This window comes from Mesoplodon bidens (assembly GCF_964165515.1).
Source record: "Mesoplodon bidens genome assembly, chromosome: 7".
Lineage (NCBI taxonomy): Eukaryota > Metazoa > Chordata > Mammalia > Artiodactyla > Ziphiidae > Mesoplodon > Mesoplodon bidens.
In genome coordinates, this window is record NC_138164.1 from 86,605,281 (window position 1) to 86,629,955 (window position 24,675).

General features: G+C 39.0%; 1 protein-coding gene across 1 annotated transcript in view; it reads left to right on the forward strand.

Moving 5' to 3' along the window:
• METTL15 (methyltransferase 15, mitochondrial 12S rRNA N4-cytidine) overlaps nt 1-24,675 on the forward strand; it is a 379,555-nt gene that overhangs the window by 351,895 nt on the left and 2,985 nt on the right. The window lies entirely within an intron of this gene.

A 24,675-nucleotide genomic window follows, 5' to 3' on the forward strand; every position in this document is an offset into this window, starting at 1 on the left:
CCACCTGATTCTGCTTTATTTTCTTCATAGCATTGATTGCCACATGAATTTTTATTTTAGTCAGTTTTTATTTTATGTCTCCTGTCAGTAGAATATAAGATCTATGAGGGACAGAACCTTGTCATGCTTACTGCTGTAGTTCTAACAACAAGAACAGAATCAATACATAGTAGCTCCCCAATAAATACTGGTTCAATAAGTGAGTGACTGACTGCATGAATGTAACCATCAGTTATCCCTGTTTTAGAATTTATCAACACTATCACTTGTCACCACAGCTCTGTTCTTTTCCAGCTACCTACCTATGCGTCTACTCAAGGCACATTTATTAGTACCAATTTTTGCCCAGTTTAAAGTCTGATTAGAGAAACAGAATCCATTACAAAGTACCATGGCAGAACCATACTTTCACTGATGTTTAGACTGATGTTTCCACATCTCTATGGGGGCTCCTTGTCCCTTATTCACTTCCCTTCATGGTCATCAACAAATAGGCTCCCTCTCAACTCTTGCAAGTCCTGCTGGGTTTAAGGCTGGATAATCATCAGATTGCTCCTGGCCTTGAGGAATTCTGGCCTGAGAATGGGGTACCAAGACTTCTTTTTTTAGCAATCCGTTGGAATCCAAGGATTCTTTCTAGTCAATGAAAAGTTCAACCAGAAAGGCAAAGGGCACCATTAGAAGATAAGACCAAAGTACCTGGTCCTGCTCTAGCAAACCAAATGAATTGGCATTAAGCCAAGGTGGACATGGTTCAGTGATGTTGACATACATACACATCTTTTAAATGTTGTACATAGAGGATTCCTTTTTCATATTACTGGATCATGCTATGTACTGGCTCAGTTTCTTGGATCCCCCCTTTTTTTTTGACCAACTAGCATCCACATTTTCAATGATGATAATAATATTAAAATGCCTCACTGTACTTGTTTTGCAATTTCCACGGTTTCTCAGTATCGAAAACATCATAGATTTAAAATCAGGCTGCACCTGTTGCTTTTTAGGACTGTAAGTTTGCCATATGTTCTAAGGTCTGTGAAATAGAGAATAAATCCCTCAGAGATGGAGATTTTCAGACTCTTGGCTCTCAGTCTGAACATAAAGGTGTTCTACTTTGCAAGAACTATGAGTGGCCTAAGTGATTTGACCACATTTTCTTAGATCTCCAGGAGCCAGCACAGTGCATAATACAGGGTCAATGTGTAATTGGTGATGAGATCTTGCCAACTTTTCTGTAACTGGCTGGTCATGTAACCAGTTTAAGACGAATCTGTCTTTTTCTTCTGCACTGAGTCTATCCTTTATAATTTTTAAAAATAAATTAAGATAGCAAAAACTCCAAAAGGTCTTTTGGATGGTTCCTCTATGCCGTTAAATCTCAGAGATAGAATGATAAGAAGAACGCTGGACAGGAAAGCAGGAGAGCTGTTTCAGCATGGGCCAATAACTGAGTATACTAACTGTGAAAGTTGCTTTACCTTTCTGGGCTTCTGTTTCTTTATTTGTAAAACTAGAGGCTCAAGTTAGATTTCCTAACAGCTCTTCAATGTTTCACATTCTGTGAATCTATAGCTGAGACACCCCCTAACGTTATGGCCAAGCAAGCTAAGTGAGAGCATATTATGGGGAGCTCATGCATTTCAGGTGTTTTCCTCCATGTTGAATTAAATCCCTTGCTTGTCTTTGCCTCTTCTTCGTACTTCCCACAACTTTATTTTAGGTTGTAGAATTTGCTGCCAGGTTTTTCTTTTTTCTAAATTCTATTCTCCTTGACCTAAATAGTAAAAGGGTTACTATGACAACGGGTAATTTTCCTGGATGGCCACATTCAATTTGCTTAAGTAGGTATTAGGATTGCAACTGTTTCATTAGCTCTGAGGACCTTGGGATGTAACACTAAAATGCTGGGCAGACCAGAGCTTCAGGTTAAGCCCATTGAAACCTGGGTCTATTGACTGTGTAGAGATGACATTTTCTTTACAGGGCCTGTGTCTTAGTTGCTTAGATTTGGTAAGTACCGAAAGTAATTACTAAAGGAAATTGTAAAAAGATCTGCTACTTTAGCTAACAAAAAAAGAAATGGAAGAAAAACTTTAAGCGCACTGCTGGATAGCATAAATCAGAAAGTAAATAGCCAAGATACTTAAAAGATATGTTTTGTATCTGTTTGTTTATTTTCCTGTTATATGAAAGAGGAAAATAGACCTTTATCTAAATTAAAGCTTAGATTCCCAAAGGCAGAATACGAAGCAGATGGAAATTATATGCAGCTAATATCCAACAGTAAGGAAATAGAATGAATTTGGTCATTTGAATAAAATGCTAATTCTCCTTTTTTTAATTGAAGTAGAGTTGATTTACAATGTTGTGTTAATTTCTGCTGAATAGCAAAATGACTCAGTTATACACATATATACATTCTTTTTTATATTCTTTTCCATTATGGTTTATTCCAGGACATTGACTATAGTGCCCTGTGATATACAACAGGGCCTTCTTGTCCATGCATTCTATATGTAATAGTTTGCATCTACTAACCCCAAACTCCCAGTCCATCCCTTGCCCTTGGCAACCACAAGTCTGTTCTCTATGTCTGTGAGTCTGTTTCTGCTTCATAGATAGGTTCATTTGTGTCATATTTTAGATTCCACATATAAGTGATATCATATGGTATTTGTCTTTCTCTTTCTGACTTACTTCACTTAGTATGATGATCTCTAGTTGCATTCATGTTGCTGCAGATGGCATTATTTCCTTCTTTTTTATGGCTGAGTAGTATTCCATTGTATACATGCACCACATCTTCTCTGTCTATTCATCTGTTGATGGACATTTAGGTTGTTTCCATGTCTTGACTATTGTGAATAGTGCTGCTATGAACATAGGCATACATGTATCTTTTTGAATTATAGTTTTGTCTGGATATTTGCCCAGGAGTGGGATTGCTGGATCATATGGTAATTCTATTTTTAGCTTTCTGAGGAACCTCCATACTGTTTTCCATAGTGGCTATACCAACATACATTCCCACCAATAGTGTAGGAGGGTTCCCTTTTCTCCACACCTCTCCAGCATTTGTTATTTGTAGATTTTTTAATGATGACCATTCTGACTGGTGTGAGGTGGTACCTCATTGTAGTTTGGATTTGCATTTCTCTAATAATTAGCTGTGTTGAGTATCTTTTCATGTGCCTATTGGCCATCTGTATGTCTTCTTTGGAGAAATATCTATTTAGGTTTTCTGCCAATTTTTTGATTGTGTTGTTTGTTTTTTTGTTGTTGAGTTGTATGAGCTCTTTTTATATTTTAGAAATTAAACCCTTGTCAGTGCATCATTTGCAAATAGCTTCTCCCAGTCCATAGGCTGTCTTTTTGTTTTGTTTATGGTTTCCTTTACTGTGCAAAAGCTTGTAAGTTTGATTAGCTCCCATTTATTTATTTTTGGTTTTATTTCTATTGCCTTGGGAGACTGACTTAAGAAAACATTGGTATGATTTATGTCAGAGAGTATTTTGCCTATGTTCTCTTCTAGGAGCTGTATAGTGTCTTGTCTTATATTTAAGTCTCTACGCCATTTTGAGTTTATTTTTGTGCATGGTGTGAGGGTGTGTTCTAACTTCATTGACTTACATGCAGCTGTCCAACTTTCCCAGAACCACTTGCTGAAGAGACTGTCTTTTTCCCATTTTATATTCTTGCCTCCTTTGTCGAAGATTAATTCACTGTAGATGTCTGGGTATATTTCTGGTCTCTCTATTCTGTTCCATTGATTCATATGTCTGCTTTTGTGTCAATACCATGTTGTTTTGATTACTATAGCTTTGTAATATTATCTGAAGTCTGGGAGGATTATGCTTCCTGCTTTGTTCTTTTTCCTCAGGATTGCTTCGGCAATTCTGGGTCTTTTGCAGCTCCATATAAATTTTAGGATTATTTGTTCTAGTTCTGTGAAAAATGTCATGTGTAATTTGATGGGGAGCATATTAAAGCTGTATATTGCTTTGGGTAATATGGCTATTTTAACTATATTTATTCTTCCTATTTAAGAGCATGGGGTATCTTTCCATTTCTTTGAATCATCTTTAATTTCCTTTATTAATGTTTTATAGTTCTCAGCATATAAGTCTTTCACCTCCTTGGTCAGATTTATTCCTAAGTATTTTTGTTTGTTTTATTTTAAAAGGTATTTTTTTCACATTCCCTTTCTGATATTTTATTGTTAGAGTAAAGAAATGCAACTGATTTCTGTATGTTAGTCTTGTATCCTGCTACGATGCTGAATTTATTTATCAGTTTTTGTGTGGAGTCTTTAGGGTTTTCTATATATAGTGTCATGTCATCTGCATATAATGACAATTTTACCTCTTCCCTTCCAATCTAGATACGTTTTATTTCTTTTTCTTGTCTGACTGCTGTGACTAGGACTTCCAATTCTATGTTGAAAAGAAGTGGTGAGAGTGGGCATCCTTGTCTTGTTCCAGATTTTAGTGGGAAGGCTTTCAGCTTTTCACCATTGAGTATTATATTGGCTGTGGGTTATTATAAGTAGCTTTTATTATGTTGAGATATGCTCCCTCTATACCCACTTTGGTAAGAGTTTTTATCATGAATGGATGTTGAATTTTGTCAAATGCTTTATCTGCATCTATTGAGATGATCATGTGATTTTTGTCTTTTCTTTTGTTGATGTGGTGTATCACATTGACTGATTTGTGTATGTTGAACCATCTTTGTAAAGTTGGGATGAATCCCACTTGGTCATGATGTATGATCTTTTTTATGTGTTGCTGGATTTGGTTTGCTAAAATTTTGTTGAGGATTTTTTGCATCTATATTCATCAAAAATATTGGCTTGCCTGTAATTTTCTCTTTTTTTTTGGTGGTATCTTTGTCTAGTTTTGGTATCAGGGTGATGGTGGCTGCATAGAATGTCTTTGGGAGTTTTCCCTCTTCTTCAATCTTTTGGAAGAGTTTGAGAAGGATCAGTAAAAGTTCTTTGTATGTTTGGTAGAATTTGCCTGTGAAGCTGTCTGGTCCTGGACTTTTGTTTTAGTAGGAAGTATTTTTTATCACATATTCTATTGCATTTCTAGTGATTGGTCTGTTCATATTATCTATTTCTTCTTGATTCAATTTTGGTGGTCTGTATATTTCTAGAAAGTTGTCCATTAAAAAATGCTAATTCTAATTAGTAATTTTAAGTGTAAAAGAAATAAACATCAATATTTATTATAATAGAAGTAGCAGTGAACATTTTTTGAGTGTTTTCAATACTCCATTGTGTTCATGACAACCATGTGGAATATACATTATTATTATTTCAATTATACCGATAAGAGATATGGTGGTTTAGAGAGGTTAAAAACCGCCCAAAGTCATGGTTGTTAAGTAGGCAAACTGAGTAGCAAATGTGGGATCAACTCACTTTCACCTCTTGAACTTAGCCCTACACACTACTCACATACTCTGAACATATCTTGGAACTGTCCAGACCACTGAGGGTGATGAAGTTAAAAACTGGAGAAGGTTTGAAGGTACCTTCTTTAGGGGCTGTGTGTGAAGTGTGTATATGCATGGGCACAAATTTGTAAATGAGTTAGGCAGGTGTCAGTACTGTGTAACAACCCCAGGATTGTATGGGATGGACTAGAGAGTTTCTGGAGGGAGGCTAGCCATATGCCACAGACTTGTGGAGTCTTTTCACACTTAAAACCCATGCAAGCCACCTACTGTTAAGATTTTAAGAATACTGGGAAATAGAACATATGCACATGTGCACTCTCACATACACACATATACACATTTTCTATTCAATGCGAGGATTGTACTTAGACACCTAGATGATTAAAGGACCCAGAATACATTTTTTCAGGCACAGACTCTAGATTCTGTACTTATAGAAAACATTCAATGTAAGAAAGCAGAGCAGAGCCCACTGTTCAGATGGGACGTCTCCTAACATGGTAGGCCTGGCTGGGGTGATAATATCTTCCAACTTTGACCTATCATTGTGTTAGGGGGAGGGATATCATAGTGGGGCATGAGAACATGAAATTGAGTCAGGTGGAGCTGTGGCTGTACCCTTGCTGTACCACTTATTAGCTGCAACTTCTTAGGAGGATGACTTAACTCTGATTCTCAACTCCTTCAGCAGCAAAACAGGGATTATTTCTTACTCGTAAGCCAGCAAAGCAGGATCTGGCAAGTTGGTAAGGTACAATAGCATGTAATCTATTGTATGAGGACCTGAAGCATGCCCTGGGGGAGACTCTAGGAAAGGGACCAGATGTGTTGACCTTGACTTAGTGGGTTGGACATTGTGATTGCCTTTATAGATCCACTCCACCCCTCTCCTGTTATATGGTTAGTATGCAGATTGGGTGGGCCCTAATTAGAAAAAGTCAATCAGTATTTTCTCATCCCCTTTGGAACAGCAATTGTGTCGGGGACTAGCAGTGACAGGTCTAACCAAGTTCTAACCAAGGAACACGTGCCATCTACCTGATCAAGTTAGTCAAGTCAGAACATGGGATAATTTTATCTATGATTGGAGAAAGAATAAAACCACTCCCTGACTTTGAATGGTGTGATGTACAGTTGTAAGGCCTGGGGCTGCTGCAGTGACATAAGGAGACATTTGGACACAGCTATAATATGTAGGACAGAGATAAGTGAATTGTAAGGAAATAGAGCCATAGCCCAGATCAAACTATTCCTAAACCCCATCCTAACTTTTTTCATTTAAATGAGATAACAAATGCCCTTCGTTGTTTAGATCTGGTTGATTTGAATTTTGAATTTGTTATTACTTACACTGAAATCCTGGTAAGGTATACCCACTTACAATTCTTTAGTTATCAGGGGAAGGAACAATTATGGGCTTAGAGTGAGGATGTGTCTTCAACTTATTCCTGGCAAAAGTGTCACCCGCTCCATCCCCCTCCCTTTACCAACTGCCAAACCTACCCCCACTCCCTCCAGTCTTTGGACACATGTTTGATGCCTAGGCTGAGATAGCTTTCTAATTAGAAGTTAAATGATAATTTTACTACACTCCAGGGCACATCAGGTTCAAGCGGCATTGCTTTAGGGCCCTCTAATGGACATTAACACAAAATAAGGGGCTAGGCCTTTTACTTTTCCCATAGATCACCAAACAGCTTTGTCCATAGAGGACAGCAATACCTTTGTGTGTGACATATAGTGGCTATATTCCTTTATCAGGTTATCTATGGCATCTTGTTACTAAGTTTAAAGAAATAATATGTATGTACAGAGTTAAGTGTAACCAGTACAGTATTAAAATACACCTATGGAATAAAATATATCATGTTTAACCTCATTTTGATTTGACCATGTAATAGAGTGTGAGATAGGAGTAGGAGAGTAGGAAGAAAAGCATGAGAAAAAAAAATGATTCTAGGAGCCAGAATGGTTCAGAGAACAGGTGAGCAAGAGAACAAAATTTTGTGGCTTTGCCTTAAGCTCATCTTGGTGGCTTTTTAAAGTTTACATATTTAATTCTCATTTCTTTTATTTGACACTAGGATTATATTTTAGTAAAGGCAATACTAACTTATTTAATAAGTAAGCTCCAAAATTTCAGTGGCTTAACAAAGTAGAAGTTAGCTATTGTACTCATGTAATAAACCAAGACTGGTGATCCTGGTCTGTGTTGCTGCTTTTTCTCCATGTGGGGTTCAGGTATTCAGGTTTCTTCCATCTCATGCTCTGCTGTCCTCTAAAGCAGGGGTTGGCAAATTATGTCATGTGGGCTAAATATGGCCCTCCACTTATTTTTGTAAATAAAGCCATATTGGAGTACAGCCTTAAATGTTTCTTTATGTGTTGTCCACGGTGGCTTTTGCACTATAAAGGCAGAATGGAGTAGTTGTGGCAGATCATATGGCAACAAAGCATAAAATATTTACTATCTATCCTTTTACATAGAAAGTTTGCCAGACTTTGCTCTAGGGCCCTTTTGTCATTTGCATTGAACCATCAGGAATAAAAGAGCATGGAGAAGTTTTAAACACTTCTTCAAATCCCTGAGTTAGAGAAGCCATATGTTTCTTCTACTTCCATTTCATTAGTAAAAACTGGTCACATGGCTGCAATAGATTTGAAGGGTGCTGGGAAATGTAGTCCCTAGCTAAGAAGCCTCTTCCCAGCACCAACTTAACACTGTGAAGAGTGGAGCACACATCTTGGTAGATGATTATTCGTCTCTGCTACAAGGCATCTAATCATAAGCTTGAAAAGAACCATAGAAATTATACTTACTTAATTCCTACTCATCAAGTGTATCCTATGTTTTAGACATTATGTTGGGTCCCTAAAAAAGAGAGATGAATAAGACTCAGTCAAATAAGTGAAACCACCATTTGAAGATTCCTTTCATTCTTATTACAGGAAATTAAAATTTAAGACAGTCATTTAGAATAATTGTGGAGGGAATAATGAACTGATAGGGAACAGGAATGTGGTTTCTGTCTAGTCCTAGGTCAGTGCTGCCCTAGATACCGGCTGTTGAATGTTACTGGGTGGTGGGAATATTGGAGAATGGTTTGTTCAGATTCAAAGATTGGAGCAGAGACTGTCAGAGTTGGAGTTCAGTGGGCACTGGGCATGAAGAGCCAGGCTACAATGGACCATGCCATGAGACTTACCAAGGAACTGTGCTAGCATGTAGGGAAGACTGAAGATGAAGATGGCAGCAGCAAAGTGAGCTTCAGCTGGTGAGTTTGAGAGGAAAGATAGGCTTGCCTATCATGTCTTTGTCATTGAAGTTCAATGTTTTTTCCCTCTAGTACTTCATACTACTCTTTCTTTGATTAAATTCAACTGTGTCTTCTTTTTGCTTGGCAGTGGGAATAAGGCATCACCTTTGTCCTTGAGGAACACATGATTTAGTAGCAGAGATAAACACAAAAATAGTTTCAATAAAATATGGTAGTTCTCCTGAGGATGTCATGCCCAGGTGCCTAATCTCATGTGAGGGAATGGTTTGGTGTGTTAAGAATGACTTCCTAGATGTGATGACACCTGAGTTATGTCTACATAGATAATTTGGATTAGGTACAGGGAAAAGAATGAGTAAGGGGAGAGGGTTGCCCAGGGAGATAGAATATCATTGGAAAACCTATAGAGGCTTAAAGTAGCACAATGATTCAGAGGAAATTAAAGTTTCTGAAATTATTGGAACATGCAGTTCAAGAGGCAAAATATTAGTGCTTGGAGCTGGAACAATAAGCAAGGATCAGATTATAGAGGTCCATGCAAACCATGTTGAAGATCTAGGATTCTATCGTTTTGGTTATTGGGAAACATTGAAACATTGTATCTATATATTGCCATTTTTTTACTAATGGGACAAAATCAGGGCATTCAGAATAGATACTGCTGGCTCATCACGATAACTATAATGTAAGGAGAAACATGGAAGATGCTGTATATTCCACTAAACAAATAAGCCAAGATCAAAAACACAGAATCCCCAGTAAGTCCCTGATTAATAGCAGCATCCTTATTTTGGCCATGGCTCAGCTAAGGACAGGGGAAACCAAGGGTATTCTTTTTCTTAAGACTATGAAAGGTAGGATTATATTTTAAGGGATCTTCTAGCTTCTCCTTTAGTATTATATATCCATTTTTTACCTTCAAACATGTTTCTCCCCATTGTTCTGTTCCTTGTCTTACCTACAAAGAATTAAAAGGCAACATTTTCCTTGTAGGAGGGAGTAGAAATCCACCCTGGAGTTCTGAATGGACCACTTGTTATCTGTTTACCTTTAAAAATAATTTTGCTTTCGGTCCAGCTTTGCTGGAATATGAAAGGTACTTTGAGCTTTTAGAGAAGAAGGAACTCCCTTTCTTTTTAGTAACTTCTGTTTAGATCAATGCCTTATTCTTATATTTCACTCTGGCTTGCCACTCTTTCCATCCTTAACTGTCATTGTCGTTTGCTTTAGCAATAAATAAGGAATGAAAGGCAAAATGAAACAGCCTGCCACGGTTGCTGACAATGATAAGTCTGTCAACTTATCTTATCTTTCCTCAGATAAGTCTGAGGAAAATTTTCAGAAACCTCAGAGAACAGGCTCCAGTGGTTTCTCACCCCACAAGTTTCAGCTGCACTGTGAACAATGGCCCTTCTGCCTACCTCCAAAGGACAAGATGAGACATGGGCCTTGTTTTCTCTTTCTCTTCCAAGCTTCATACTTGAGCAAACAATCTTTGCTTAACCCACATGGAAAACTTGCAAACACAAACACATTCCTCCTCTCCTATTAGTGCTAGGATGAAAAGCAAACTCCAAACTAGTTAATGTTCATGTAGTTAAGTGGTTCCCTATTGACTGGGAATACATAGGCGGGGGAGCTGACTTGGAAAGGGGCTTTAGCTGTTGAACCAAAGGCAGAATGAAAGCCAAAATCACTCAAATTGCAAGAGAAAGTTTTTTTTTTTTTAAAGAATAAAGAACTCATATAGGTGGTACAGCACCTTGCCTATGTTGTATGCTAGTGTTCCCACTCCACATGGCACATCTGGGTGGCATGTAGAAAATGGAGGCAAGCTTTTGGGAAAGGACCATCCTACTCCTTGTCATGTCTGTGAATATTTAGGGATCAGCCCTTTACAAGTGTGCTCGGTGCCACCACACAGTTTTATTGGTTGGCATGTTGAAAACTAGTCCTAAGCTCATTCCTTGGTCCTTTGAAAAGAATGCCTGGGCTTTCAGCCATTAGTTGGCCACATCATTCCTGTTGGAAGACATGACCCTAGTGTTCCATGGGCAGGATTATTTATGCATCCAATCTGAGAAACAAATCAATTGGGAACTGAATAGCCCTTACAGCAAGAATCTTGGAAAAGTGTCAGCTGGTTTGCTGGAGTTTAGCCATTTTATCCTCATACCTGTAGTGAAGTATTTGAGAAAAATTCAGGCTGACACTATTCCTGGTAATTAAAAAATTAAAAAACAAACAAAACCCAAAAATGAAGTACTACATACTTCGAACAAGTTTGAATTTGGGTTAGAGGTTTTAAGTTGGAGGAAACCTTTGGTTTAGTACAATATCAGCAACTAATAGAGTTTGATTTAATGCCAGAAGGGCTCCTTCTCTAATGAATCACCACATTCATCCTGAAATACCACTGTTAGGTCATGGATATCACAGGGGTTTTAACTATGGGCTCATAGAGTGTCCATGATGGACATCAAGAAGATACATAACTGGGTATTTAAGCTTGCTGTAATTCTAGACAAATTTCACATGTGCCTCTGTGTGTGTGTGTGTGTGTGTGTGTGTTTGCAGTTTTCTCAGACAGAAGATTCATTTCTTTCATCAGATTTCAAACGGCTTTGTAAATCTTAAATATTGAGCAACACTGCTAGAGTGTTGGCATAGAAAAAGATTTCAGAAATATCTGGTCTGGTTCTTTTCAACGTGCTCAAATTTTTGTGTTCATGAGATTCACCTGAGATGCTTGTTTAAAAGAAAATTCCTGAGCCTCAGCTCTACCCAGGCTGATTTAGTAGATCTTAAGTGTGGGACCCAGAGTTCTGCTTTTTAGTCAGAACTTCAGAGATCATGAGCCACAGACACGGGCAAAAGGTAATACTTTGAATGCAAAGTGAACTTAAGAGATACAGGGAAGTGTGATGGTCAGGTGCACAGGATTGGTGGAAATTACCTTCCCTTCAAATCAGAGTAGCTCTACCTTTTTCTGCTTCACATATTGAACTTCCATGTAAGACTGCATTTGAACAAAGGTTAAAAGAAATGGCCTGGAAATCACTGACATGATCCAACACCTTCATGTTACAGAAGAAGAAAATGAGATACAGAGAGATAAAGTGATTATGCCAAGATCACAATTGCCTTTGGTGTCAGGGTTGAAGCAAGAACCTAATCCCCCTGATTCCTTGGCCAGGTCTTTTCCATCATGGATAAATCTCCTTAAAGCCACATACTGGACTTAAAAAACCAACCACTTTTTAGCATATTATCTAGGAAGGAAGATAGGAAGGTTAAGCTTTCTTATCCAACCAAATAAGGAAACCTTCCTGCCTGGGAAGAGAACTGAGTTATCAGGGAGGCCTGGGTGAGGTGGCCCTGGGAGCCTCATAGAAGTTATCGGGTATAAAGCCAATGGGATGGAGCACATGTGACTGAAAACAGCTTCACCATTTTGTCTAGTGCCAGACTTGGGACCCAAGAGACATTGCCTCCACAGTGGTCCCAAGAAAATAATTTAGTGTTAGACCACCCTGTGAGTTCTTTTATTCATCCTTAAGTCTTTTCTTTGCTTGGAGCATTATCTGGTAATTAATGGCTTCAAGGTGATTCTTCAAACTTGACTTTAGGATTTCCAACATGGTATACAATTCCAATTCAGTGTAATGGGTGGAAGGGGGAACCCTTAGCATTCTTCATGGAATTATGAATTGCATTCATTTAGGAAGGTGAATTTCAAAAGTTTTCAAAGCCCAGTCAAGGTAAATTTTGGTGGTGATATCAATTATCTAGGCTAACAGGAGTTGTAAAACCAGTCTGAAAATGTTTTCCAACCTCTTTCATGATTTCTGATGCTGCCTAATTCTGACTTGTGAGAACAGTTTCTTTTCTTTGTTTTCAGTTTCCATTTTGGGTTCTGGCCAGTATTGACAACTAGGAATTTCAAGACTGGTTTACAAAACTATCAAACTTTAAAAAACAAAACAAAACAAAGCAAAAAACTTCAGAAGCTGTTAATTTGGAACATGTAGTGAAGTGCTATTAATCCAGGATGCAAATAATCAAACCCTAAAAAAGACAGAATAATATTTTATACTGTTTTGTGCAATGACTATTGACATTGAGAATCCTGAGCTGGGGCCCTGCAAAATCCTGAGGTATCTAACTCATCCAAGGAAGATTCCATTGTAATCAGTTGCTTTTTAGTGCCAAGTACATATTTTATTGTGTCATGGAGGTCCCAGCATGGAGGTTCTAGCATGGACATGTCCAGCCAATTCTGACATGTCAGAGCCTGTCCCAAGGCCTGGAGGGATGTACACACTAGTCTCTTCCTATGAGTAAACAAGAAGGTAGTTGGGGAAAGAAAAGCACTGGACCAGAAGCAGGAGGATTTCACCCTGATGTGAAAGAGCTGAATGTACAGGTTGGTGAGGTAGATGAGGCTATGAAAGAAGACAGGCTGTTGGCTTTATCCCAGGGCAACCATATGAAGTTAGTCCCTTCTGAGGCAGTGCCAGAGCTTTAAGAAGGTGGGGCAATGTTCCAGATATCTGATGTTCGTGGCTCTTCCCAGTTGACTCTCTACACTTTCCTGCCCTGCTCTGAACCCCAGAGCTGACCTTGGGCTCCTTTGTCCTCTGGCTTCTGGCTGGGTTTGGCTGGGGCATTAGCTGACCAGTAGGTGGGAGCAGAATGAGGTCAGGTGATTATCACTCTGGTTCTGTCCACATCCTCGGGCTGGGTGTTTCCCTCAAGTAAAAGCTGTAGTTCTCTCAGTCATTCTTCTCCACCCCACTCACTCTGTCTCTCCAGGTTCCCTCATGGCTCCCTTGTCATGCTCCTTCAGGCCTGGGGGTGGGTAGGCCTGAGGATTTTGATCCTCCGTCACTCAGCTTGGGGTAGTGTAACACTCCATGTATTTTCCCTATATGTTCTCCACCATTCTGGCAAGAATCCTTTTAAGTTCACTTTAATTTTCCCAGTCTGAGTGTGTCATCTGTTTCCTGCAGGTGTGTAGTCACTAATGAGTCAGTGAAATGAATTCTGTAACGTTAACAGTCGAGTCAGACACTGAGAGCATACGAGATAGGGAAGCTCTGAGCCTTAATGTGGACAGGAGGAAGCAGTTTCTGGGGTATGTAGAGGCTCTGGCATTGATGTGAGCAGATGATTTCTCTGGGCCCCACCCATCCATTATTTGTTAGGAAGTGTTTAGGGCATTGTCACTGTCCTTCTAGCTCTAGTATCTTTAGATAAACTGGTTTGCTCAAATGAGGGCCACCTAGATAAACATATCAGGTCCCTCAGACAACAAGGCTCTGTTTTCAGAACTCATTTAGACCATTTTCTACTTGCCTGCTTCACTCAGATCCCAGTTTCTCAGCTTCCTCAATCTCTTCTTCTGTCTCAGCATTTACAGTGCAGTCTTGTTCTCAGCTTACCTTTCGATTAAAGACTGTTTGGACTGATATCCTGCCTTTGGTCTTGGTACCTTTCCAGGATACAGTATGGACATGTCTCAGAGTTATTGCAGGTTTAAGTTCCAGACCATTGCAGTAAAGTGCATATTATAGTAAAGCGAGTCACTTGAAATTTTTGGTTTCCCAGTGCATATGAAAGTTATGTTCACACTATACTGTAGTCTATTAAGGGTTCAATAGCATTATGTCTAAAAACAATGTACATACATTAATTAAAGAATACTTTATTGCTAAAAAATGCTAACCATTATCTGAGCCTCCAACAAGTTGTAAATTTTTGCTGGTGGAGGGTCTTACCTCAGTGTTGATGGCTGCTGACTGATCAGGGTGGTGTTGCTGAAGGTTGGGGTGGCTGCAGCTATTTCTTAAAATAAGGCAACAGTGAAGGTTGCTGCATCGACTGACTCTTACTTTCATGAATGATTTCTCTGTAACATGAAATGCTGTTTGATAGCATTTTACCCACAGTAGAACTTCTTATAGAAATAGAGTCAATCCTCTCAAAACCTGCCACTGCTTTATAAGCTAAGTTTATGTAATATTCGAAATACATTGTTGTCCTTTCAACAATCTTCAAAATATCTTCACAGAAGTAGATCCCATCTCAAGAAACCACTTTCTTTGCTCACCCATAAGAAGCAGCTCTTCATCCATTAAAGTTTTGTCATGAGACTATAACAATTCAGTTACATCTTCCGGCTCCACATCTACTTCTAGTTCTCTTGCTATTTCCATCACATCTGCAGTTACTTCCTTCATTGAAGCCTTGAATCCCTCAATGTCATCCATGAGGGTTGGAATCAGCTTCTTCCAAACTACAGTTAATGTTGATGTTTTGACCTCTTCCCCTGAATCACAAATGTTCCTAATGGCATCTAGAATGGTGAATCCTTTCCAGAGGTTTCCATGTGACTTTGCCAAGATCCATCAGAGGTGTCACTATCTGTAGCAGCTATAGCCTTATGAAACATATTTATTAAATAATAAGACTTGAAAGTAGAAATTACTCCTTGATCCATGGGCCGCAGAATGGGTGTTGTGTTAGCAGACTTGGAAACATTAGTCTTGTACATCTCCATTAGAGCTCTTGGGTGACCAGGTGCATTGTCAATGAGCAGTAGTATTTTGAAAGGAAGCCTTTTTCTGAGTAGTAGGTCTCAACAGTGGACGTGAAATAGTCAGTAAACCATGTTGTAAACAGTTGTGCTATCATCCAGGCTTTGTTGGTCTATTTATACAGCACAGGCAGAGTAGATTTAGCATAATTCTTAAGGGCCCTAGGATTTTTAGAATGGTAAATGAGCATTGGCTTCATCTTAAACTCACCAGCTGCATTAGCCCCTAACAAGAGAGTCAGCTTTTCCTTTGAAGATTTGAAGCCAGGCATTGGCTTCTCCTCTCTATCTATGAAAGTTCTAGATGATATCTTCTTCCAATTGAAAGGCTGTTTTGTTTACATTGAAAATCTGTTGTTTAGTGTAGCCACTTTCACTAATTATCTCAGCTAGACCTTCTGGATAACTTGCTGTAGCTTCTACATCAGTGCTCACTGCTTCATTTTGCACTTTTTTTTCTTTTTTTTTTTTGTGGTACACAGGCCTCTCACTGTTGTGGCCTCCCCCGTTGAGGAGCACAGGCTCTGGACACACAGGCTCAGCGGCCATGGTTCACAGGCCCAGCTGCTCCGCGGTATGTGGGATCCTCCCAGACCAGGGCACGAACCCGTGTCCCCTGCATCGGCAGGCAGACTCTCAACCACTGTGCCACCAGGGAAGCCCTTCATTTTGCACTTTTATGTCATGGAGACAGCTTCTTTCCTTAAACTTTGTGAATTACCTCTGCTAGCTTCAAACTTTTCTTTTGCAGCTTCTTCACCTCTCTCAGCCTTCATAGAATTAAAGAGAGTTAAGGCCTTGCTATGGATTAGACTTTGTCTTAAGGGAATGTTGTGACTGGTTTGATTTTCTATGCAGACCCCTAAAAACTTTCTCCATGTCAGGAGTAAGGCTGTTTCATATATCATTCATGCATTCACTGGAATAGCTTGTTTAATTTTCTTCAAAAACTTTTCCTTTGCATTCACAACTTGGCTAAGTGTTTGGAGTAAGAGACCTAGTTTTCAGCATATCTCAGTTTTTGGTGTGCCTTCCTCACTAAGCTTAATCATTTCTAGCTTTTGATTTAACATGAGAGACACGTGACTCTCTTTCATTTGACCACTTAGAGACCATTATAGGGGTATTAATTGTCCACATTTCAATATTGTTGTATCTCAGGGAATAGGGAGACCCAAGAAGAGGGAGAGAGATGAGGGAACAGAAGCAGATAGGTAGAGCAGTCAGTACATACCCATTTATCAATAAGTTCACCATCTTTTATGGGCATGGTTCCTTGTGCCCCAAAATAATTAAAATAGTAACATCAAAGTTCACAGATCCCAAATCACCTTAACAAATATAATAAAAAGAAAAAGCATGAAATAGCATGAGAATTACCAAAATGTGACACAGAGACACAAAATGAACAAGTGCTGGTGGAAAAATGGTGCTGATAGATTGGCTTGATGCAGAGTTGTCAAAATCCTACAATTTGTGATACAGAAAAACCCAAAAAATACAAAACCCACTGCATCCGTGAAGTGCAGTAAAGTGAAGTACAATGAAACAAGGTTGCCTGTAATAGATATTACTACTTAATGTTAGATGGCAGAGGAGTAAGATGTGGAGATCACCTTCCTTCCCACAAATACATCAAAAATACATCTACATGTGGAACAACTCCTACAGAACACCTACTGAATGCTGGCAGAAGACCTCAGACTTCCCAAAAGGCAAGAAACTCCCACGTACCTGGGTAGGATAAAAGAAAAAAGAAAAAAACACACACAAAAGAATACGGATGGGACCTGCACCTCTGAAAGGGAGCTGTGAAGGAGGAAAAGCTTCCACACACTAGGAAGCCCCTTCACTGGTGGAAATGGGGTGGGGTGGGGAGGAAGCTTCAGAGCCACAGAGGAGAGCACAGCAACAGTGGTGCAGAGGGCAAAGCAGAGTTTCCAACACAGAGGATTCGTGCCGACCAGCACTCACCAGCCTGAGAGGCTTGTATGCTCACACGCCAGGACAGGTGGGGGGCTAGGAGCAGAGGCTCCATCTTCGGAGGTCAGATCCCAGGGAGAGGACTGGAGTTGGCTGTGTGAACACAGCCTGAAGGGGGCTAGTGTGCCATGGCTAGCCGGGAGGGAGTCCGGGAAAAAGTCTAGACCTGCCTAAGAGTCAAGAGACCATTGTTTCGGGTGCTCGAGGAGAGGAGATTCAGAGCACTGCCTAAACGAGCTTCTGAGATGGGCACAAGCCGTGGCTGTCAGTGTGGACACCAGAGATGGACATGAAATGCTAACGTTGCTGCTGCAGCCACCAAGAATCCTGTGTGCAAGCACAGGTCACTATCCACACCTCCCCTCCCAGGAGCTGTGCAGCCCACCACTGCCAGGGTCCTGTGATCCAGGGACAACTTCCCTGGGAGAACACACAGTGCACCTTAGTCTGTTGCAACATCATGCTGGTCCCTGCCCCCATAGGCTGGCCCCACATGCCATACCTCTCTCTCCCCCCAGCCAGAGTGAGGCAGAGACACCTAATCAGCCACTCCTTTAACCAGCTACTGTCTGGGCAAAGAACAGATGCCAGAGGGCAACCTACATTCAGGGGTGGGGCCAAATCCAAAGCTGAACCCCAGAAGCTGTGAGAACAAAGGAGAGAAAGGGAAATTTCTCTGTGCAGCCTCAGAAGCAGTGGATTAAATTTCCATAATCAACTTGATGTACCCTGCATTTGTGGAATACCTGAATAGATAACAAATCATCCCAAAATTGAGGCGGTGGACTTCGGGAGCAACTGTAGACTTGGGGTTTGCTGTATGTGACTGACCAGTTTCTGATTTATATGTGTATCTTAGTTTAGTTTTTAGTGCTTGTTATCATTGGTGGATTTGTTTATTGGTTTGGTTGCTCTCTTCTTTTTTTTATTACTATTTTATTTTTTTATTTTAATATTAAAATTTTTTTATTTAAAATATTTAATTTAATTTATTTTATTTTTTTCTCTTTGTTTCTTTCTTTTTTTTAATCACTTTTCTTCTAAGCCATGTGGCTGACAGGGTCTTGGTGCTCAGGCTTGGTGTCAGACCTGAGCCTCTGAGGTAGGAGAGCCGAGTTCAGGACATTGGACAACCAGAGACCTCCTGGCCCCACGTACTATCAATCAGCTAGAGCTCTCCCAGAGATCTCCAACTCAATGCTAAGACCCAGCTCCACTGAACGACCAGCAAGCTCTAGAGCTGGACACCCCATGCCAAACAACTAGCAAGACAGGAACACAAGCCCACCTATTAGCAGAGAGGCTGCCTAAAATCATACTAAGTTCACAGACACGCCAAAACAAACAACCAGATGTGGCCCTGCCCACCAGAAGGACAAGATCCAGCCTCATCCACCAGAACACAGCCACCACTCCCCTCCACCAGGAAGCCTACACAACACACTGAACCAACATTACCCACTGGGGGCAGACACCAAAAAAACGGGAACTACTAACCTGCAGCCTGCAAAAAGAAGACCCCAAACACAGTAAGTTAAGTGAAATGAGAACACAGAGAAATACATAGCAGATGAAGGAGCAAGGTAAAAACCCACTTAACCAAACAAATGAGGAGGAAATAGGCAGACTACCTGAAAAAGAATTCAGAATAATTATAGTAAAGATGATCCAAAATCCGGAAATAGATTGGAGAAAATAAAAGAGGCATTTAATAAGGACCTAGAAGAACTAAAGAGCACACAATCAATGATGAACAACACAAAAAATGAAACGAAAAATTCTTTAGAAGGAATCAACAGCAGAATAACTGAGGCAGAGAAATGGATAAGTGAACTGTAAGATAAAATAGTGGAAATAACCACCACAGAGCTGAATAAACAAAAAGAATGAAAAGAATTGAGGACAGTCTCAGAGACCTCTGGGACAATATTAAATGCACCAACATTCAAATTATAGGAGTCTCAGAAGAAGAGGAGGAAAACAAAGGGACTGTGAAAATATTTGAAGAGATTATAGTTGAAAACTTCCCTAATATGGGAAAGGAAATAGTCAATCAAGCCCAGGTATTGCAGAAGGTCCCATACAAGATATATCCGAGAACTAACATGCCAAGACACATATTAATCAAACTATCAAAAATTAAGTACAAAGAAAAAATATTGAAAGCAGCAAGGAAGAAGTAACAAATAACATACAAGGGAATCCCTATAAGGTTAAGAGCTGATCTTTCAGCAGAAACTCCACAAGCCAGAAGGGAGTGACAGGACATATTTAAAGTGATGAAGGGAAAAACCTACAGCCAGGATTACTCTACCTAACAAGGATCTCAGTCAGAGTTGACAGAGAAATTAAGAGATTTACAGCAAAAGTTAAGAGAATTCAGCAACACCAAACCAGCTTTACAACAAATGTTAAAGGAACTTCTCTAGGCAAGAAACACAAGAGAAGGAAAAGACCTATAAAAACAAACCCAAAGCAATTAAGAAAATGGTAATAGGAACATACATATCTATAATTACCTTAAATGTAAATAGATTAAATGTTCCAACCAAAATACATAGACAAGATGAATGGGTACAAAAACAAGACCCATATATATGCTGTCTACGAGAGACCCACTTCAGAGCTAGGGATACATACAGAGTGAAAGTGAGGGGATGGAAAAAGATAGCCCATGCAAATGGAAGTCAAAAGAAAGCTGGAGTAGCAATTCTCATATCAGACAAAATAGACTTTAAAATAAAGGCTATTACAAGAGACAAAGAAGGATGCTACAGAATGATCAAGGGATCAATCCAAGAAGAAGATATAACAATTGTAAATATTTATGCACCCTAGGAGCACCTAGGAGTTCCTCAGTACATAAGCTAGGAGCACCTCAATACATAAGGCAAATGCTAACAGCCATAAAAGGGGAAATCGACAGTAACACAATAATAGTAGGAGACTTTAACACCTCACTTTCACCAATGGACAGATCAACCGAACAGAGAATAAATAAGGAAACACAAACTTTAAATGAAACATTAAACAAGATGAGTTAATTGATATTTATAGGAAATTCCATCCCCAAACAACCGAATACACTTTCTTCTCAAGTGCTTATGGAAAATTCTTCAGGATAAATCATATCTTGGGTCAAAAATCAAGTGTTGGTAAATTTAAGAAAATTTTAATCATATTAAGTAGCTTTTCTAACCACAATGCTATGAGTCTAGATATCAATTACAGGATAAAAACTGTAAAAAATAAAAACATATGGAGGCTAAACAATATGCTGCTAAATAACCAAGAGATCACTGAAGAAATCAAAGAGGAAATCAAAAAATACCTAGAAACAAATGAAAATGAAAACACGATGGCCCAAAATTTATGGGGTGCAGCAAAAGCAGTTCTAAGAGGGAAGTTTATAGCAATACAATCTTACCTCAAGAAACAAGAAAAATCTCAAATAAACAACCTATCGTTACACCTAGAGCAATTAGAGAAAAAGTACAAAAGAACCCTAAAGTTAGCAGAAGGAAAGAAATCATAAAGATTAAATCACAAATCAATGAAAAAAAAATGAATGAAATGATAGCAAAGATCAATAAAACTAAAAGCTTGTTCTTTGAGAAGATAAACAAAATTGATAAACCATTAGCCAGAATCATCAAGAAGAAAAGGGGGAAGACCCAAATCAACAGAATTAGAAATGAAAAAGGAGAAGTAACAACTGACACTGCAGAAATACAAAGGATCATGAGAGATTACTACAAGCAATGATATGCCAATAAAATGGACAACCTGGAAGAAATGGACAAATTCTTAGAAAAGCACAATCTTCTGAGACTGAACCAGGAAGAAATAGAAAATATGAATAGACCAATGACAAGCACTGAAATTGAAACTGTGATTAAAAATCTTACACCAACCAAAAGCACAGGACCAAATGGCTTTACAGGCAAATTCTATCAAACATTTAGAGAAGAGCTAAAACCTATCCTTCTCAAACTCTTCCAAAATACAGCAGAGAGAGGAACACTCCCAAACTCATTCTATGAGGCCACCATCACCCTGATAACAAAACTGGACAAAGATGACAGAGAAAAAGAAAACTACAGACCAATATCACTGATGAACATAGATGCAAAAGTCCTCAACAAAATAATAGCAAACAGAACCCAACAGCACATTAAAAGGATCATACACCATGTTTAAGTGGGGTTTATCCCAGGATTGCAATATTAACAAATTGAAGGATAAAAACAATATGATCATCTCAATAGATGCAGAAAAAGCTTTTGAAAAAATTCAATGCCCATTTATAATTAAAACTCTCCAGAAGGTAGGCATAGAGGGAACTTACTTCAACATAATAAAGGCCATATATGACAAACCCACAGCCAACATCGTTCTCAATGGTGAAAAACTGAAGCCATTTCCACTAAGATCAAGAACAAGACAAGGTTGCCCACTCTCACCACTATTATTCGACATAGTTTTGGAAGTTTTAGCCACAGCAATTAGAGAAGAAAAAGAAATAAAAAGAATCCAAATCAGAAATGAAGAAGTAAAACTGTTACTGTTTGTCAATGACATGATACTATACATAGAGAATCCTAAAGATGCTACCAGAAAACTACTAGAGCTAAATCAATGAATTTGGTAAAGTAGCAGGATACAAAATTAATGCACAGAAATCTCTTGCATTCTTATACACTAATGATGAAAAATTTGTAAGGGAAATTAAGGAACCACTCCCATTTACCACTGCAACAAAAAGTTTAAAATCCCTAGGAATAAACCTACCAAAGGAGACAAAAGACCTGTATGCAGAAAACTTTAAGATACTGATGAAAGAAACTAAAGATGATACAAACAAATGGAGAGATATACCATGTTCTTGGATTGGCAGAATCAACATTGTGAAAATGACTATACTTCCCACAGCAATCTAGGGATTCAGTGCAATCCCTATCAAACTACCAATGGCATTTTTCTCAGAACTAGAACAAAATATTTCACAGTTTGTATGGAAACACAAAATACCCCGAATAGCCAAAGCAATCTTGAGAAAGAAAAACAGAGCTGGAGGAATCAGGCTCCCTGGCTTCAGACTATACTACAAAGTACAATAATCATGACAGTATGGTACTGGCACAAAAACAGAAATATAGATCAATGGAACAGGATAGAAAGCCCAGAGATAAAGCCATGCCCCTCTGGTCACCTTATCTTTGATAAAGGAGGCAAGAATATACAATGGAGAAAGACAGCCTCTTCAATACCTGGTGCTGGGAAAACTGGACAGCTACATATAAAAGGATAAAATTAGAACACTTCTTAGCACCATACCCGAAAAAAACTCAAAATGGATTAAAGACTTAAATGTAAGGCCAGACACTGTAAAACTCTTGGTGGAGAACATAGGTAGAACACTCTATGACATAAATCACAGCAAGATCCTCTTTGACCCACGTCCTAGAGAGATGGAAATAAAAACAAAAATAAACAAATGGGACCTAATGAAACTTAAAAGTTTTTGCACAGCAAAGGAAACCATAAACAAGACAAAAAGACAACCTCAGAATGGGAGAAAATATTTGCAAATGTAGCAACTGACAAAAGATTAACTCTAAAATATACAAGCAGCTCATGCAGCTCAATATCAAAAACAAAAAACCCAATCCAAAAATGGGCAGAACACCTATATCGACATTTCTCCAAAGAAGATATACAGATTGACAACAAACACATGAAAGGATGCTCAACATCACTAATCATTAGAGAAATTCAAATAAAAACTACAGTGAGGTATCACCTCACACCAGTCAGAATGGCCATCATCAAAAAATCTACAAACAAAAAATGCTGGAAAGGATGTGGAGAAAAGGGAACACTCTTGAACTGTTGGTGGGAATATAAATTGATATAGCCACTGTGGAGAACACTACTGAGGTTTCTTAAAAACCTAAAGAAAGAACTACCATATGACCCAGCAATCCCACTACTGGGCACATACCCTGAGGAAACCATAAATCAAAAAGAGTCATGTACCACAATGTTCATTGCAGCATTATTTACAAGAACCAGGACATGGAAGCAACCTAAGTGTCCATCAACAGATGAGTGGATAAAGATGATGTGGCGCATATGTACAATGGTATATTACTCAGCCATAAAAAGAAATAAAATTGAGTTATTTTTAGTGAGGTGGTTGGACCTAGAGTCTGTCATACAGAGTGAAGTAAGTCAGAAAGAGAAAAACAAATACTTATGCTATTGCATATATATGGAATGTTAAAAAAAATGGTTCTGAAGAACCTTTGGGCATGACAGGAATAAAGACTCAGAAGTAGAGAGTGGACTTAAGGACACGGGGAGTGGGAAGGGTAAGCTGGGACAAAGTGAGAGAGTGGCATTGACATATATACACTACCGAATGTAAAATGGATAGCCAGTGGGAAGCATCCACATAGCACAGGGAGATCAGCTCAGTGCTTTGTGACCACCTAGAGGGGTGGGATTGGAAGGGTGGGAGCGAGATGCAAGAGGGAGGGGATATGGGGATATAAGTATAAGTATAGCTGATTTACTTTTTTATACAGCAGAAACTAACACAACAATGTAAAGCAATCCTACTCCAATAAAGATGTTAAAATAGAAAACTATGGAGATGAAGGAAATTATATCTCTGACATACACATTCAAAAAACAGAAACTTAATGTTAGATGCACTCTTGCTATGGCCAGGCATTTTGATAAATGTTTTATATTCTTTTTTTTTCTTTTTTTTTTTTTTGCGGTTCGCGGGCCTCCCACTGTTGTGGCCTCTCCCGTTGTGGAGCACAGGCTCCGGACACGCAGGCTCAGTGGCCATGGCTCACAGGCCCAGCTGCTCTGCAGTATGTTGGAGCTTCCCGGACCGGGGCACGAACCCGTGTCCCCTGCATCGGCAGACAGACTCTCAACCACTGTACCACCAGGGAAGCCCAAAGCTTTATATTCTTGATCTCATTTAATTTAATCCACATTGAGACCTATATTTTAACACATAAGTATTTACCCTTCATTCGTCTATTTATTTAATTCAGCACACTTTCTAAAACCTGCTACTATTGGCTGGATGCTAGGAATACAAAGATGGATATAATACAGGGTTTGCCCTCAAGGGACTTAAAACCAAGTAAAATAAATAAATTTGGGAATAGATAAGTGGAATCTAATACCTACAGTTTTAGAGACCACTTTCCATTTCAGACATGAGTACAAATCTATGCAAAGTCTTTGAAAGTAGCTATTCTTGTAAAGTATAAGGGCAATACTGTTATTTAGAGTGAAGTCTGGAATCAGTGTATTAGAGTGTAT